This window comes from Rattus rattus, chromosome 3 (assembly GCF_011064425.1).
Source record: "Rattus rattus isolate New Zealand chromosome 3, Rrattus_CSIRO_v1, whole genome shotgun sequence".
NCBI classification, from domain to species: domain Eukaryota; kingdom Metazoa; phylum Chordata; class Mammalia; order Rodentia; family Muridae; genus Rattus; species Rattus rattus.
In genome coordinates, this window is record NC_046156.1 from 184,276,103 (window position 1) to 184,292,118 (window position 16,016).

The window sequence follows — 16,016 nt, forward strand, 5'->3', positions numbered from 1 at the left end:
TGCCAACGGTCTTACCCAGCACTGGAAACTGCAGTGTACAATACTGCTAACCAGGTAAGATGGGCTCCCTGTTGCAATAGGAACTTGACTGGTATGAGGTAATTACCTACTTCCTGATTGGATTTGAAGCCTGATCCACAGGGGAAAATTCATGGTTAGTACTGCAATCAAAAGTCCATATCTAGGAAGGTCACTGACTCTAGGATAAAACTGGCTTCTCTTATTTTGATTAATGGTCATGATGGCCAATTATTTTTTAATTATTTTTGTTTCTGCTTCAAGACCTACGATACTATGAACATTTTTCAAGGAAGCTTCTTTTTGCAGTGGGTATCAGTCAGGGGAGAAATGAATAGCTGAGAAAGTGTTAAGAATAACAAACCAACGCTCAACACTAAAGAGACATCTATGTCAACTCCTCCACGACCAAGGCTCAGAGAACATCACTGATGTGGAAGAACTGGCAGCAATCATAGATGATCCTCCAGGCCTAGGAGATGGTTGATAGTTTCTATGGGAAAGATAATGATTGGTTTTTTGAGGTCATGGACACTGGCAGGTTTTCCCTTCTCCAGTAGATGGCCCCATGCCCATGCCCAGATGGGAAGCACTGACTGGTTTTCATGGGCTATCAACAAACAAACAAACAAACGAATCAGTGGGAGATGGGCATGCAAAAAAATAAAAGGGAGGGGAGTGGATAGGAAATAGGAAGAAAATATGGTAATATTTACTTGTATGTATGTATTGATTTCTTGTAAACAAACAAATGACACATGTCGTGTGTATCCCATTTGAAAAATTGTTGCAAAATTAGGCATTAAAATTTTTAATTTCATGAGTCTATCATTACAGAAAGTAATAATCATTCATATTGGACTTGAAATATTCAGACTTGATTTCATAAGAGAAGTATAATTTCAGAAAATATAAAAAGTAATAGAATTGGAAAGGTGTTTTACAGAGTGATCCTAGTCAAATCTAATCAAAAAAAATTTTTTTGAGATGTCCCTTAACTCCCTTTGATGTCTTTCAAAACTCTCATTCTATTTTAAGATCTTTTAAACTTATGAACAGACTTTCTGATCCTGAAGATTTGGGATCTCTAACAGGTGTTAATTGGTTTTTTTGGTGATGTAACTTTCACTGCCATATGTAGCTCCTAGCATTCTGACAAGAAGTTGTTGACCATGGTTCCCTACCTCACTGAGCCCTGCAGTCACCTAGACTCATGTATAATGTAAGTTTCTTTCAGACCATAAAAACTAAAACAAAACAGCAAGAAAAACAAACAAAAAATGGGAAAAAAAACAAAAAACAAACAAACAAAAAAAACCCAAAAAACCAAAATAATGCCTCTAGTTCCACCTCAGTTATTTTAAGGCACAAGCCCACTACATTATTAGATGGGACAGTTCAGGTAGTAGCTTATTGTGATCTTGTTCTTCTAAGATTTAAGTTGTAAGAACGGTTTTCAGCAAATCAATGACTAAAGATGAGTTTGTGGGAGGTGGTCAAGTAGCAGGGCTTTAACCTGATTGTGAATTAAAACACTGATGGCTTTGTAATTAGATGGACTTTTGGGACTGATGGAATTTTGAGAAGCAGAGCTCCGTTGAAGGTGTGCTGTTGTGGAGTTTCTTATCTTCAGCTTCCTGCTCTGTCTTCCATCCTGACTGACAAGAGATAGGTCACTAAGTTAGTGTGCCATGATGGCTATGCTTGCTTCTGACACAACAGAATGGGATTATAGAGTTGTGGAATGACGCCTATGAAAATGTGAGGCAAAGCAACAAACCATTGCTATTGCTTTTGTCAGGTATACTGCACAGCGACAGAAAAGATGACAAACAGAAAAGTGCATTTTGTAATAATATCAAGAGATAGAAACATGCCCATGAAACAGCTGTGAGAAGGGCCAAGGCAACACTCACTCTCAGAATTCACTCTCAGTGTGACTTCAGGCATCTTTCTACTTTCTTGGCCTCTAATGGAAAGTATAGGTTATATAGAAGAAAGGTGTTTTTGAGAATGTTGCACAGCTTGGTAACTGTAGTTAATAATAATGTACAAAGTTATTAAGAGAGCAACTTTCTAGATATTGGTACCACAAAATTGCATTTAAGTTGTACATACCAATTATTTAGTGTGAGCTAATGTGTACCATTACAATACTTTACATGCACACACAGACACACACACACACACAGACATAAATACACACAGACAGACAAACAAACACAACATACACACACACAGACACAACACACACACACAGACACACACACACACACACACACACACACACACACACAAATAAATACTTAGTGAATAAATGATCCTGCATTTAAATCACTTTAATTATTTGGAAATGACGGTGACTATGTAGGGTGTTATCAATTTATAAATTACAATATTTTTTATTGTGAAAACACAGATGATTAGAATATGAACTTTGTTTTCTTGTACTAAAATGTGCATTGCTAAGGCAGAGTGATGAGTAGATCATAGACATTTCTGTGCTTGACTTCACTGCTGAGCCCTTTCTTCTGCTCAGGGTTGATTAGTACTTTCTAAGCAGAGGCCACTCTCCAAAACAGGATTTTTCTCTGCAATGCGATCAGAAGCACTGCATGTCCCTTCTCCTTCCCTTGCTGGGATACATACATACCTGAGCCCCAGACCTGTGTTCCTCCTCACCCCCTCTCCTGCCCAGTATTCTCCCTCCATCCACCTCTTATTTTATTGCCCTGTTTTAGTGAAACTCAAGCATCCTCCCTTGGGATCTCTTTGCTTCTTAGCTTCTTTGGGTTTGTAGATTGTAACATGGCTATCATGTACTTTATGATTAATGGCTACCTATAAGGGAGTACATACCATATGTGTCTTTCTAGCTCTGGGATACTCCATCCAGAATGATCTTTTCTAGTTCAAGCCATTTGCCTGCAAGTTGCTTGATGTCTTTGTTTTTAAAACCTGAGTAGTATTGCACTGGGTAATGTACCACATGACCTTCGTCCATTCTTTAGTTGAGGAACATCTAGATGGTTTCCAGTTTTGGCTACTATGAATAAAGTTGCTATGAACATAGTTGAGCAAGCATCCTAGTGGTGTGGTGGAGAATCTTTTGGGTATATACCCAAGGGCCATATAGCTGGGTTCTCGAGGTAGAGCTATTCTCAATTTTCTGAGAAACAACACATTCATTTCCAAAGTGGTTATATAAGTTTGCACTCATCCATGCCAGCATGTGCTGTCACTTGGGTTTTTTTTCCCCTCAAAATGTTTATTGGGAAGGTTCCATTCATCTTGAGTTAGGGTATTTCAGTGCTCATCCCTTCTGAAGTAGCATCCTCTGTCAGTCTTGCTTTCCTGCCTGTAAGCTGACAGAGAACAGTGCAGCAGCCAACACACAAGACCATTATTTGTGCTTGGCTAAATACCGTGGTGATTTTATAGCATCCTGGGCATTTCTCAATCAGAATATAGGAATTGGGGTTCTATAACAGGCACTTGCTCTTGTGTTTCCTCTTCTCCTCTTCTGGAGCAGGATAAAGTAGATCCTTTGTAAAAGGCGTGTTCTCCTAGGGAAGTTGGCACTGCTGGAAGGGCATTACTCAAGTTTTTGATCTTAGCCATTCTGACTGGTTTAAGATGGGATCTCAGAGTTGTTTTGGTTTGCATTTCCCGGATGACTAATGACAGCGAACATTTCTTTAAGTTCTTTTCCACCTTTTGGTATTCCTCTGTTGAAAATTCTCTGATTAGTTTTGTCCTCCATTTTGAAAATTGGGTTATTTGGTTTGTTGGCGTCTATTTTCTTTGAGTATCTTGGATATTAGCCCTTTGTCAGAAGTAAGTATGATGAAGCAATCTAGGATGAGAAGTCTCCTGGGAGTCTAAAGGGTGACCTCACCTGAGACTCCAAGCAGCTGTAGATATAGAGGCTGATGTAGCCAAGTGTGACTTCTACTGGAGGGAAGGGGACACCAAACCACCTGCAAAACCTTCAACCTATAATTTGTCCTGATTACAAGTTATGCAGGGATAAAGATGGAGTAGAGATTAAGAAGATGGCCAACCAATTCCTGACCTATCGTGAAACCCATCCATGGGAGAGAGCCAACCCTTGACACTACTAATGAATCTCTGCTATGCTTGTGGACAGGAACCTAGTGTAATCGTCCTCTGAGAGGTTTCATCCAGCAGTGGATAGAAACAGACTCAGAGATCCACAGCCCACATTAGGTGAAGCTTGAGGACTCCTGTGGAAGAGTGTGAGGAAGGCTTGAAGGAGGCAGACAGGTCAAGACAAACAAGAAGACTCACAAAATCAACTAACTGCCCATAGAAGCTCACAGAAACTGAACCATCAACCATAGAGCATGCATGGGCTGGAACGAGGTCCCCTACACATATGTAGCAGATGTGCAGTATATTTTCTATGGGGCTCCACTAACACTTGGAGCAGGGCTGACTCTGACTATGTTGCCTGCCATTGTATTCCCTTATGGGCTGCCTTGTCTGATCACAGTGTGAGAGTATTTGTCTAGTCCTGCTGCGACTTGATGTGTCAGGGTATGCTTGTACCCATGGAGGACATTCATCTCTCAGAGAAAAAGGAAAGGGGGGAAAGGGGAGGGTTGTATGAGAGCTGTACTGGGCGGAGAGTAGAGGGATTGTGGTTGGGATTCAAAGTGAATTAATAAATTAAGGGGGAAAAGTTCTGCATGTCATTGACTGCTTCACCGTCCACATAACAAGGTGGGATAACAGCTCGAAAATGGACAACACTCTCCCTTAATATGATGTAGGTGGAAAGGGTTATGGCTAGGCTGCATTTATGAATTTAAATTATATATATGAATACATATTCATATATATAAGTATATAAGTTCTTGATATTTTAATGAGAAACTTCAAGGTATTTTAAGGAGCTAGTATAATATAGAGTAGTCTATTCTATATATTCCTTAATTTTCTTTTAGATACTTTTAAAGTATCTGTTATTTCAAAATAGTTATCAGGTTTAATGTATCATCACAAGTCTGCAAAAATAATCCTCAGCTTTTATCACTTGTTCATACAATGGATGTCTAACAACAAAGATCAGAAATTCCAAATATCAAACAACCAGTAAAACAATTAGCTCATCATGAACCACAGAAGAATAGTCTTTATGTTATTGACAAAAAATCATATTTGTCCTGTAAATTTTGGTCGTATCTTCCATTTATTGAATCTTGGGATTGTAATTGTTTGGTGATTTAAAATACTGAATAAAATATAGAATCACAATGCTATATGTTAAAGAAAAATACTGACAATTAATCTAGTATCTTCTAGTTTAGGATGAATCTAAAGCACCAGTCAATACTTGTATTGAATATTGATTTAACAAAAGAAGAAACAAATATAAGACTACATAAAGGACAAAAGTTGTATACAAAAAATTATAATGTTTCTTGATGCAAGCTCCTCTTTTTCTGAAACAATGTAAAAATAATTTATCTAAAGCAAGTACATTTACAATGTCTAAATTCACTACAAATTTACCTGATTGATATTATGTGCTCCTGAATAAGCAAAGACACATATATCAATGAAATAAATCAATATTCCAGGAGTAAATCATACATACACATTTGGTTTAAGCAAAGTTGTCAAGAATGTGCTGTGGAATAAACAACAGGCCAAACCACACAGTAGAAAATTTTAGTTAAGATCTCTTACCTAACATTCTATAAAATTAACTCAATGTGGAACAAAGATCACATGAATGTGGCTTAAAAAGTAATCACTGATATAAATGACCATATACCTTAAACTTTCAAACAGAAAAGAGAATTTAAATTCCAAGGAAGTGTGTGTGTGTGTGTGTGTGTGTGTGTGTGTGTGTGTGTGTGTATGTGGGTGTATGTGTGTATATGTGCGTGTGTATGTGCGTGTATGTGTGTATGTTGTGTGTGTGTATGTTGTGTGTATGTATGTGTATGTGTGTGTGTATGTGCGTGTGTGTGTGTGCACATATACAATGGGAAAACACTTACAAATAATCTCTCTAACAAAGGAATGTTAACAGAATAACATTTAAAGCCTGTTACAAGTGCTTTAATTTAAAATGACCCAAGTCAAATCAGAGACCATTATAGAAATCCCAAACTGGTCAAAATGCAGAGCACATCTCAGCATGGAATAGTCATCTACCATTGATACACCTATACCCCCTACACTTGATGCTTAGTGGACATCACTTGAGATTCAAAAGAAATATTCTAAGGGTCACATGACCAGGATGTCTGCCACAAGATAGTATTTCTATAGATAAGAGCAAGCTGCATCTATGAAATCTTAATGACATGGTCATCTAAAGAAGACTTGTGCCATTATACTATCAGCTAACATGTAGTAGGATTGGGGAAGTCTCACAAGGCTCTATAAAGAGGCAAAGAGCTATAGGCAATCCTGGCTCTAAGTGAGTGACTGAGTCTTTTTCAGTGAAAAGTCCTTGATATGTTATCTAATACTAAGTGGACAGATCTAAATAACTATACATAGGAAGAACACTAGATGAACTTAGTATGGTAAGGAAGAGACAGGACCATAGGCTTGGTGTCCTGTAAACAATGGGAAGTTATTCTCAGAGTCCTGCAGACTGGAAGCCCAGAGTCAGGAGGCCAGTCTGAGGGGGTTCTCCTAGGGTTTGCTTCTCATGGTATCTTCATGTAGGAAGCAAAAGTCAAGAAAGCCCTTATTGTCTCCCTTTAGGAGTATTTATTCTACTGGAGTGGATTCCACCTCCTGTTCTAATCACCTTAGAAATGCCCCACTTCCCAGAACCCTACTGACCTCAGAACTTGATTTTGTGGGACAAGTCCATGACACCAATAAACAAAAATATTTTCCCCGTTATTCAGAAATATAGAGATTAAAACAACATATTTTTCATCAAATCAAACAGAGAAAACCCATTAAAATCAATAAATATTACTGTTTTTAAGCACAGAAAAAATATAGTGTCATCAATACGTTGGTGAGATAAAAGTTAAAAGTCCTGAGGCTTTTTTTTAACATAGTCACTTTACATCCTGCTTACTGCTCCTCCCCTTCCCTGAGGCTTTTAACAAAAATACGGTGGCATATTATGCATGTTTTACTTTAAATCAGAAGGTCAGATTGTTTGTAGTAGTCCAACAATAATATACAGGTACTGTTTTTTAAGTTTATATATTTAAATTATAGATTACTGTGTCTCTTTCCCTCAAATACACATCAATTTTATTATTTTGGTGTCAGGTAGCTTGTTATCATGCAGGGAAAACGTGAAAGTAAAAAGAAGCCTAACAAAGAGACCATTTACTTTGAAATAGAACAAATTGCTTTGTTTTATAGGGTCAGCCATTTTGAGCAGATTTTTTTTAAGTATATAGGATCCAAAGCAAACCAGAACAAAAGTGATGTCACTTCCCTATTCAGGAAGCCATAAGGCAGTGGTCCTCAGGAAGCCGTAAGGCAGTGGTCCTCAGGAAGCCGTAAGGCAGTGGTCCTCAGGAAGCCGTAAGGCAGTGGTCCTCAGGAAGCCGTAAGGCAGTGCTCCTCAGGAAGCCGTAAGGCAGTGCTCCTCAGGAAGCCGTAAGGCAGTGCTCCTCAGGAAGCCGTAAGGCAGTGGTCCTCAGGAAGCCGTAAGGCAGTGGTCCTCAGGAAGCCGTAAGGCAGTGGTCCTCAGGAAGCCGTAAGGCAGTGCTCCTCAGGAAGCCGTAAGACAGTGCTCCTCAGGAAGCCGTAAGGCAGTGCTCCTCAGGAAGCCGTAAGACAGTGCTCCACAGTACATATTGCACTGTGGTGATTCACTGCTGCAGGAATGGCATCGGTTGAGAGGTCTATCTGGATGTAGGTCACAAACCTGTATTTGACCAAAAGATAAAACCACTAGTGCCGATAAATATATAAGTAATAGTGACCAGAGTAGATCAATAAATGTCTCAATGTGCAATGACTTAAACTACTTTTTATTCATCAAATTCACTAAAGTGTACGTTGTTTATCTCTGCATAAAATAGACATTTAAATTTATACTTTGGTTTTCAATTTTAAAATTATAGCCTTGATAAAAATTATCTGCATAACAGTTCAACATGCTGTTTGCTGTCACTACTTTTGATTAAGGGAAGGTTTTCTATAATTGAAATCAAGAAATGTGTAATGGATTATTTCATTTCTTGTCTATATTTTTATAGTTATATATTTATTGATAAACTTAGAGTTTTAACTAATGCCTGGAAGGAGAAAATCATATTAGAACACCTCAGGCATACCATGCTGACTGGAAGAAACAGGATCCCTAGGTCCTTCTTTCAGGATACAGAAGACATTTGGAAGGCCCATCCCTGAAGAAGCACAAACCCAGCACAGTGTACCGCAAGCGGCTTGCTTTCTTCTACTCCCATTACCAACTGAGAAAATTGCCATCAGTAGGTGCACGACATGTATCTGTTAGGTTAAGGAAGCACACGTTCCTCTGTCCTCACTCACTCATGGTAAGTTTCCTTCCCAAGGCTATGGAGTTGCTTCACATCCAGGGACATCTTGACTGTTTGTGTCTTCTCTTCATATGCCGCTAGATCAATGACTTAGAAGATATTGGCTTCTAGTCATGAAAAGCTGGCCAACCATCACTTCTGGCTGATATTTGATAGAGCTGCATCTATGATAACACCATGGTTTTATATAGTTCCTGAAATATAAAACCTTAATTGCAGTCAATATCGAACACATGATTCCTGGAAGATAATGACACCGAACTGTGATACACTGAAGTTGGATCTTACCAGCCTGTTACATTCAAGCAGTCATATTATATTTCCTATAATTGATATCTGCTATAAAATATTGTTCTGTCAACAGGCAAGATGGACTTACAGTATGTCGTTCTGCTAGATCCCACCTCCTTCAACACACATGCACACTGCTCCCAAAAATCCAAAGTGAGGATCCATATAGTTAAGGACATTATGCCTTGTACATAACTAGTTTTTAATTTTCAAACGAGCAATGAGATTGGATCGTAGCATGAAGGATCTCAAACTTCCGAGTTTATTTTTGCACCTAAGAACTATCCGGTGGCATGCCTTAACTGCCACAATAAAGAATGGGGGCCTTGAATAACTTACTTAAAAGTCCTTGGCAGTGGGGAATGTTATAAATTAAAATGAATACCTAGAATGATCGTTGGAAGTCAGAGCTATGCTATGCACTGAGCCTCTGTATAATGTGCTCTGTGTGGCTGGCATTGCTAAACAGACAAGCTGTCAGATTCTGTACTCGCTGAATATTCTGGGGTTCTTTCTCTGTCAACCAAGGTAGAGGACATGGCAGTAGTCAAACCTCGAGGTGACAAAACCTGAAGTAATGTAGTAAGTCTTGTATTTTGGAGGGTGATTTACAAGTGTAGGGAGTGAGGCAAAGTTCCCGCAGAGCACCTATACCATAATCCAAATGCAACTTTGGACTGAGAACATCACTATTAAGTGAAAGGCACATTCTCTCGGGATAGGAGCCCTATAGAGTGAAACCAGACCTCAGAATACAAAAGCAAGATCTCTGGAAAGGGCCACCTTAACTATTTCTACATAAATCAAGAAAAAATATCAACTATAGCTGTGACAATTTAGTGGGAGAAAAGAATGTTGTATTGTTAAATTCAACAAGGAATGTTACCCTGGTTTTATTAGTAGACCACACAAGGACATTCCAATTCAGTCGAAAAAGGATGTGTTTTGTTTATTTCCAAGACATCTGCATTCTTTGTTACTTAATATTAAAAATAAAGGTATTTAGACTCATTTGTACAAATGCTTTTTGTAAGAAAGGGCTTATAACTGTTAGCTTGAAATATGATTTTTTTTTTTTTTTGGAAAGGACTTATGAATTATGGCTATTTGGTGCCACCTAGTGGTACACATATTTTTAAATTAGTTTGTATTTTCCCTGCTGTTGGAAAATTAAAGGAATATAATTAGAAAGTAGCTGATATATCAAGTAAAAGAGATGAAAATTAAGTCAAAACCCTTTCCACACAAGCAGATGTTGGCAGAATTGTCTTCTTTCCTCCACGGTGAGAAAGAATCTGTTCTGTGGCAATGCTCTAGAACTAAAAAGCGTAGACACTGGCAAGGTATCATTCTATGCTGTTCTTATTTTTGTTCTTGGTTGGTTTCTGAAGTCAAAGATAGATAAATCTTAGAAATGATATGCCACTTCATAATAAGTATTAATTGTATTATCAGTATGATAAAGACCACAGGTCAGTGCCATTGTGCTGGCGATGTGAAAGTAACAAAAGGATTCAGACATAGATATTTCTCTGTTTCTTTTTGACAATTCCAAAGTAAGGGTTTTTTTTTCCAGAATTTAAAAATAATGAACACTCCAAATTTAGTGTTTTGCTACCTAAGCAGTCTTATCTCTTTCCCCTCTCCTCTCCCTATCTCTTCTATCTCTTCCCCCCTCATTTTCTCCCTCCCTCCTCTCCCTCTCTCCCTCCCTTTGCTACTCCTCCCTCCCCTTTCTTCTCTCCATCTCTCCCCTCTCTTCCTCCCTCCTTAGTTCCTTCCTGCCTGTATTCTCCTTTTCCTTGGAATCTGTCCCACTGGCCACTTTTAGAAGCAGTATCACTGACAGTGGTCAATTCCTCGACTTACTGGAGTGAGTGGTCAGGTGATGAGTAACCCATCTATTTTGTGTGTGGTGTGACTCAGAGAGCATACATGGCGAGTGACACGGTGTGTAGACTATGAAAGAAAGGAGGAATCGTAACACTTGAGTTTCTGCTCTTTTGTCTGTGAGCAGGATTTTTACTTTTTTCCCCCTTAATTTGATACTACTCCCAAACGACTTTCAGTTCTTCCTCTGTATTATCCACTTTCCAAAAATACCTAAAATCCTGTCTTGCTTCTCCACTGACGTGTTTCAGTGGTGTGTGTGTGTGTGTGTGTGTGTGTGTGTGTGTGTGTGTAGAAGAAATAAACCAGGCAGGAGACTTTCTCTTGTCTATAAAAACACTAATATTGAGTAGTGCAGAACAGATCATTTACAACACAAGAGAGTAATACAGTGGGGGGCGGGGGTGTTAAGTTCTGCTTCCAAAAAGTGCCACTGAGCAGGGATGGTGTTAGAATGGCCACACCTCACGAGAAAAGAGTGAAAGCTTTATTTAGGCAAGGAAACGTTCATGTCTCAGTTGTACTTCAAAGTGGGCAGCATAGAGTATAGGGTATGTGGGAGGGAACAGTCAGACACTAAGGTCTGTTCTAATGTCCAAAGCATCAGACAGAATCCATTACTCCAAACTATTATGGGTTAAACCTGCAAACCAACAAAAGCACCCAGATATGATTCAGGAAAGAGAACTGGCTAGTCTTCTAAGGGTAAGAAGAATGTGGCTTAGGAACTAGACCTGAGTTGCCACAGAATAGTACATTTTTATAAACATCAGTGCACGGGTTGAGAGAGCATTTTGGCTCTAAAATACAACAGGTCTCATTGCTACTTCAACTGATCGATTTTTAAATTAACTTTACACACACTTTATGGATACTGGTTAAACACAAAGGTATAATATATCTCATGTACCCAATTAAAAAAATATAGATATGCCTTTTCCTCAGAGTTGGACCTTGGAGTAAATTTTAGAAGAGAAGTACCCTTTGTTTGAACCAAAATGTGCTGGGGTAGCCACTAAAAATTACTCTGTGCTTTAGTCTTTGTGGTTTAAATTTTTTTTGAGTATTCTGCAATTTATTTGGAGATCTTTTTCTATAGGAGACAGCTATTTTATCTATATCTACTATAAACACCGTAGGAAGATGTATGGAAACGTCGTTGCTAAAGATAACTGTCATGTTGGCAACAGTTCACAAAATACCTATTGATTTCCTGGAATAAGGAAATCAAACACCCTGTTTATGGGAGAGCAACTGTAATGGTAGGTCATAGTCCTACCACGTGGGACTTAGATGATTCACATGATCATACCTATGGTTTCTGACTCAGACTTGGTCTGTAGTTCCGAATTGTCTGCTTGTTTCTCCTGAACGCTCCGGCTTTCCAGATATTGGCATTAAAGTTGCTATCCTTGATGTCCACTTGTTCCTCTTCCTTATACAAGTGTTGGCTTCTGATGGACTTCTACTTTGCTTATGTCATCTGCTGGACCATTTAGGGTTTCTGAGCAAACCATTGGCTTCAATATCAGACATCTGTGCTCATGCCTCATTGGTGAAGAAACACAAAGAAAGATGCCTGATGGGTCAAATTGATTTAGAAGCTTTGTAAAAATTAGTAGGGTCAATGAGCAATCTTGTATATGGAGTAACCCATGACTGTTCTTACAAAGGTAAGGCTGTCCCATGCAGCTCTCACTAGGATCCATTTCATTTCTGGGGAGTTCTAATGCATTTCCTTAGGACCCTGAGGCTTCAGGGAAACTTTAGTCAATCACAGATATGGGGAGAAGATGTGCTTTAGGAAAAGGACTTAAACCTTTAATCTATGGCTCACTAGCTATTTCTCTATTTAGTCTTTGTGAGTTTAGGATTTATCAGTCAAAACCATAATTTCTTCATGAACTCGTTAATATCAGATGAGATACTGCATCAGAGCAGGCACCTCTGGTGCGTGGAATCTCAGTGTCCATTTTCTTGCTTTTACCACATCTAGGCATTGATGGACAGTTTATGGGTGGGTCCATATAAAATCATAAAGTCTTAGCCTGTTAAAAAAAATTGAGTCTAACCTTCTTAGTGAGTTCTTTTGAAATACTCATATTAAATTGTTATTTCATAGGCAACCTGACATCGTTTGGGCTTTCTATCTGCGTCTCCTCTATTGCATTTTTTTACCTCTCTTCATCCCTCCCCTTTTCTTTCTCTTCCTCTCTCCTCCTTTTTCTAGTCTCCATTCTTCCCTTCCTCGTTACTTCCTCACTTCAAACTCTCTCTCCATTCTCCGTATTCTGCCTCTCCTCCCCTTCCTCTTCCCTTGCCTTACTCACTCCCATCGTTTCTTTGTCTATATTGTTTCTGAAACCCACAACTCAGGCTGAGTCAAATGTTGAGTGCATTATTTTTAAATATACCTTTTAGAACAGCATATATTCTATAGCTATACAATTTCAATAGTCCTTCTTTAAGTTTCAAAGCTAAATGATCAATGACTGAAATGGTCCACAGGCAAAGACACTTACTTCTCAATTCTAGCAATATTTTTGGATTCTCATAACCTGAAACCCAAGAAAAGGTGGGAAGTCTACAGAGTCATCCTCTAACATCCAGAAGGGCACCTGTACTCTGACATGCGGACCTCCTCCTCATATCATAACACTGTAATAATACAAGTAGAGCAGAAAGTCAGGCATTCTTTAAGTTGTGATCTTGTTGTGGTTAAGAGTCTACAGAGGAACAATCTATAAATATATATATATATATATATGTATATATATGATTACCTGTGCTACTATTTTTAGAAATATTATTTTAAACATTTATTACATTCCTATACACAACTTCACAGATACTCTTTCCCGGTCTTGGGTCTCATATTATTTTAAAAACATAGTTATGTGAGATGGTAGTCTCATGTTGTGATGAAAAAGCACATCTGTGCTTGCTTCCCTGCCTCACTCCCTACACACAAATGCACAGCTCTGAAACCTGCCCTGAGCTGTTTGTTTTCTGGGGCAACAGAGCAAGGCCTGAACTTAAATCTTCCACCTGTTACCCTCCCCTCCCCTCCACACCTTTTCTATCAACTCTCCTCTTTGTAATATAACTACCATGCATCGTATCATTAAGATCATTAACTCCTGAATGCATTCCTGTTAATTTTCTAATTGAAGGGAGCTTTCTGGAAGTGAGCATAACATTCAGGTATAATATGAGAAACGCATAATATACTCTATTAGTTTCCTTGATTAAGTCATTATACATTTATCAAATGAAAACATAATACTTTTATTAAATATGCATGCATTTCAGCTAATTTTAAAACAATCTTTTATATTTCCATTATGAGTATAACACGTTCACTGTAGGGTATTTGATGAGTGCACACAAAGATGTAGAAATTATAGAGATACTAAAAGGATATCACTTACATTATTTTCGCACCTATATAAATATTTCGTGTGATTTCTGGAACGGTTAAGATTTTGTTTTATTCTTTTTTTCTAATATTCACTTTATGACTTGCCATATGAGTACGACTTAAGTAAAATGTATTAGAGAAGTTGAGCAAAACACTTAACTATGCATGTACGTATGGTTTTATTACATGATGGAATCTGTAAACCATTACATTCTGAGTTTATTGCATTCTGTAGTGATTTTCATGAGGATGTCCCGCACAGGATCCAATATTTGAGCCCTTGGTCTCTAGTTGGTTTCAGTGTTTTGAAGGCTTAGTAGTTGTGGTTTTGTTACAGGAAGCATGCTACTTGAAATGCGATTTGAGTGTTTATAGTTTCATTCCAATCCCAGCTAGCTTTTAAAAATTTTTTTCTTGCATTTGAAGATATGCAGTCTCAGCTTTCTGTTCTTGTTTCCATGCCTGCTCTTTGCTACTGCGTCTTCCAGTTATAGTGGACTCGACCCCCTGGGAAAGTAAGCCCAAATGAATGCTTCCTTTCCTGAGTTATTTCTGTCATGGTTTTGTATACCACAACAGAAAATCGAATAGAGACCTTAGTTTATTCTTGTACAACTAGAGTGCTTTTATATTTTCAAAACACTTGATGCATATTTCTGTATGCCATGACAGACTGCAAAAACATTAGAATATAAATTTTTACAGATTCCATTATGTACTAAAAATAATACAAACATGCATAGTTAAGCGTTTTATTCAACTACTCAAATCCATTTTAATTAAGTTACACTATTTTTCAAAAATGTATTTTGTGAATATTTTGAAATAAAACTAAGGTTTAATGATGTGGATAGTTTAAAAGAAACGTTTCTTCCTTGAGTTTCTGTCAAGTATTTGAATTCATATTTAGATTTTGACTTATTATTATTAAATTTCTGGCTACTGTAGATGTTAAAATATACTTTTGCAGCAGCAAGACTTAAGTGGACTGCACGAGTAGTACAGGATTCTGTATCTACACCATTCTTCTAATACCTTTAACTTCAGGACACCAAACACTCTTTCTGGTCAGATTAAATGGGGTTCCACTTTTTTCCTTCTGGTATTTTCTGAAAAATTAAATTGTCAGCAAAGTAAGAATATTAATTGGTATGGCTAGAGAAATCTCAGTGGCTAAGAACTACAAAGGACTTGGGTTAGATTCCCAAGACTCACATGGAATTATCATAATAGGATGAGAAAATTTAAATGAGTTCTTATAAATTTTGGTCTTCACTTATAAATTGAAAATTCACTTATCAATTTAAATATAGCATAACTGTTCTATAAGTCATGTGTATTATCTTTCTAAAATATTAGTAAATAGACTTTAGTAAGAGATATTGGTAGAGAAAATATAGGCAAGTCATTTATTTGTCTGTGTGTTTTTACTTTTCAACAAGATATTGGTTTGTAGCTTCAGACTTTCTAATTAGATCCAAGCTGTCCTCAAATTACTCACTCCATCCTCAGCCTCCCAAGTCCTGGGTTTACAGACATGACCAGCCATGCTAAGTTTCCTGAGTTTTCACAATTTTCCAACTTCAGCAAGTTATTGTGAGAAACAATAGGTAAGTAGGTAAGTACTGTATAGAATCTGACAACATCACATCTTCCTATCGAGGAGGTCAGGATCCACTGTTCTGCAGTAAATTCCGTTGTCGTTTTGTTTTGTTCTTTAGCTTGATTCTTTTCCCTTGCATTTTTTTCACTGTTCAAAAAAGTCCCAAATAATCATTATTTTTTTATTGTTTGTTTCATTTTATTTATTCCAATCTGTTTAAAGAAACAAGTGCTTTCTAGTCAATGACACTCAATGAGATTGTGTTTCACAG

At 37.8% G+C, this 16,016-nt stretch overlaps 1 protein-coding gene and 1 pseudogene across 6 annotated transcripts in view; one reads left to right on the forward strand and one right to left on the reverse strand.

Moving 5' to 3' along the window:
* The window catches only part of Ddx4 (DEAD-box helicase 4), a 305,193-nt gene that overhangs the window by 143,281 nt on the left and 145,896 nt on the right, over nt 1-16,016 (forward strand). The window lies entirely within an intron of this gene.
* LOC116895188 lies at nt 3,325-8,585 on the reverse strand (annotated as a pseudogene).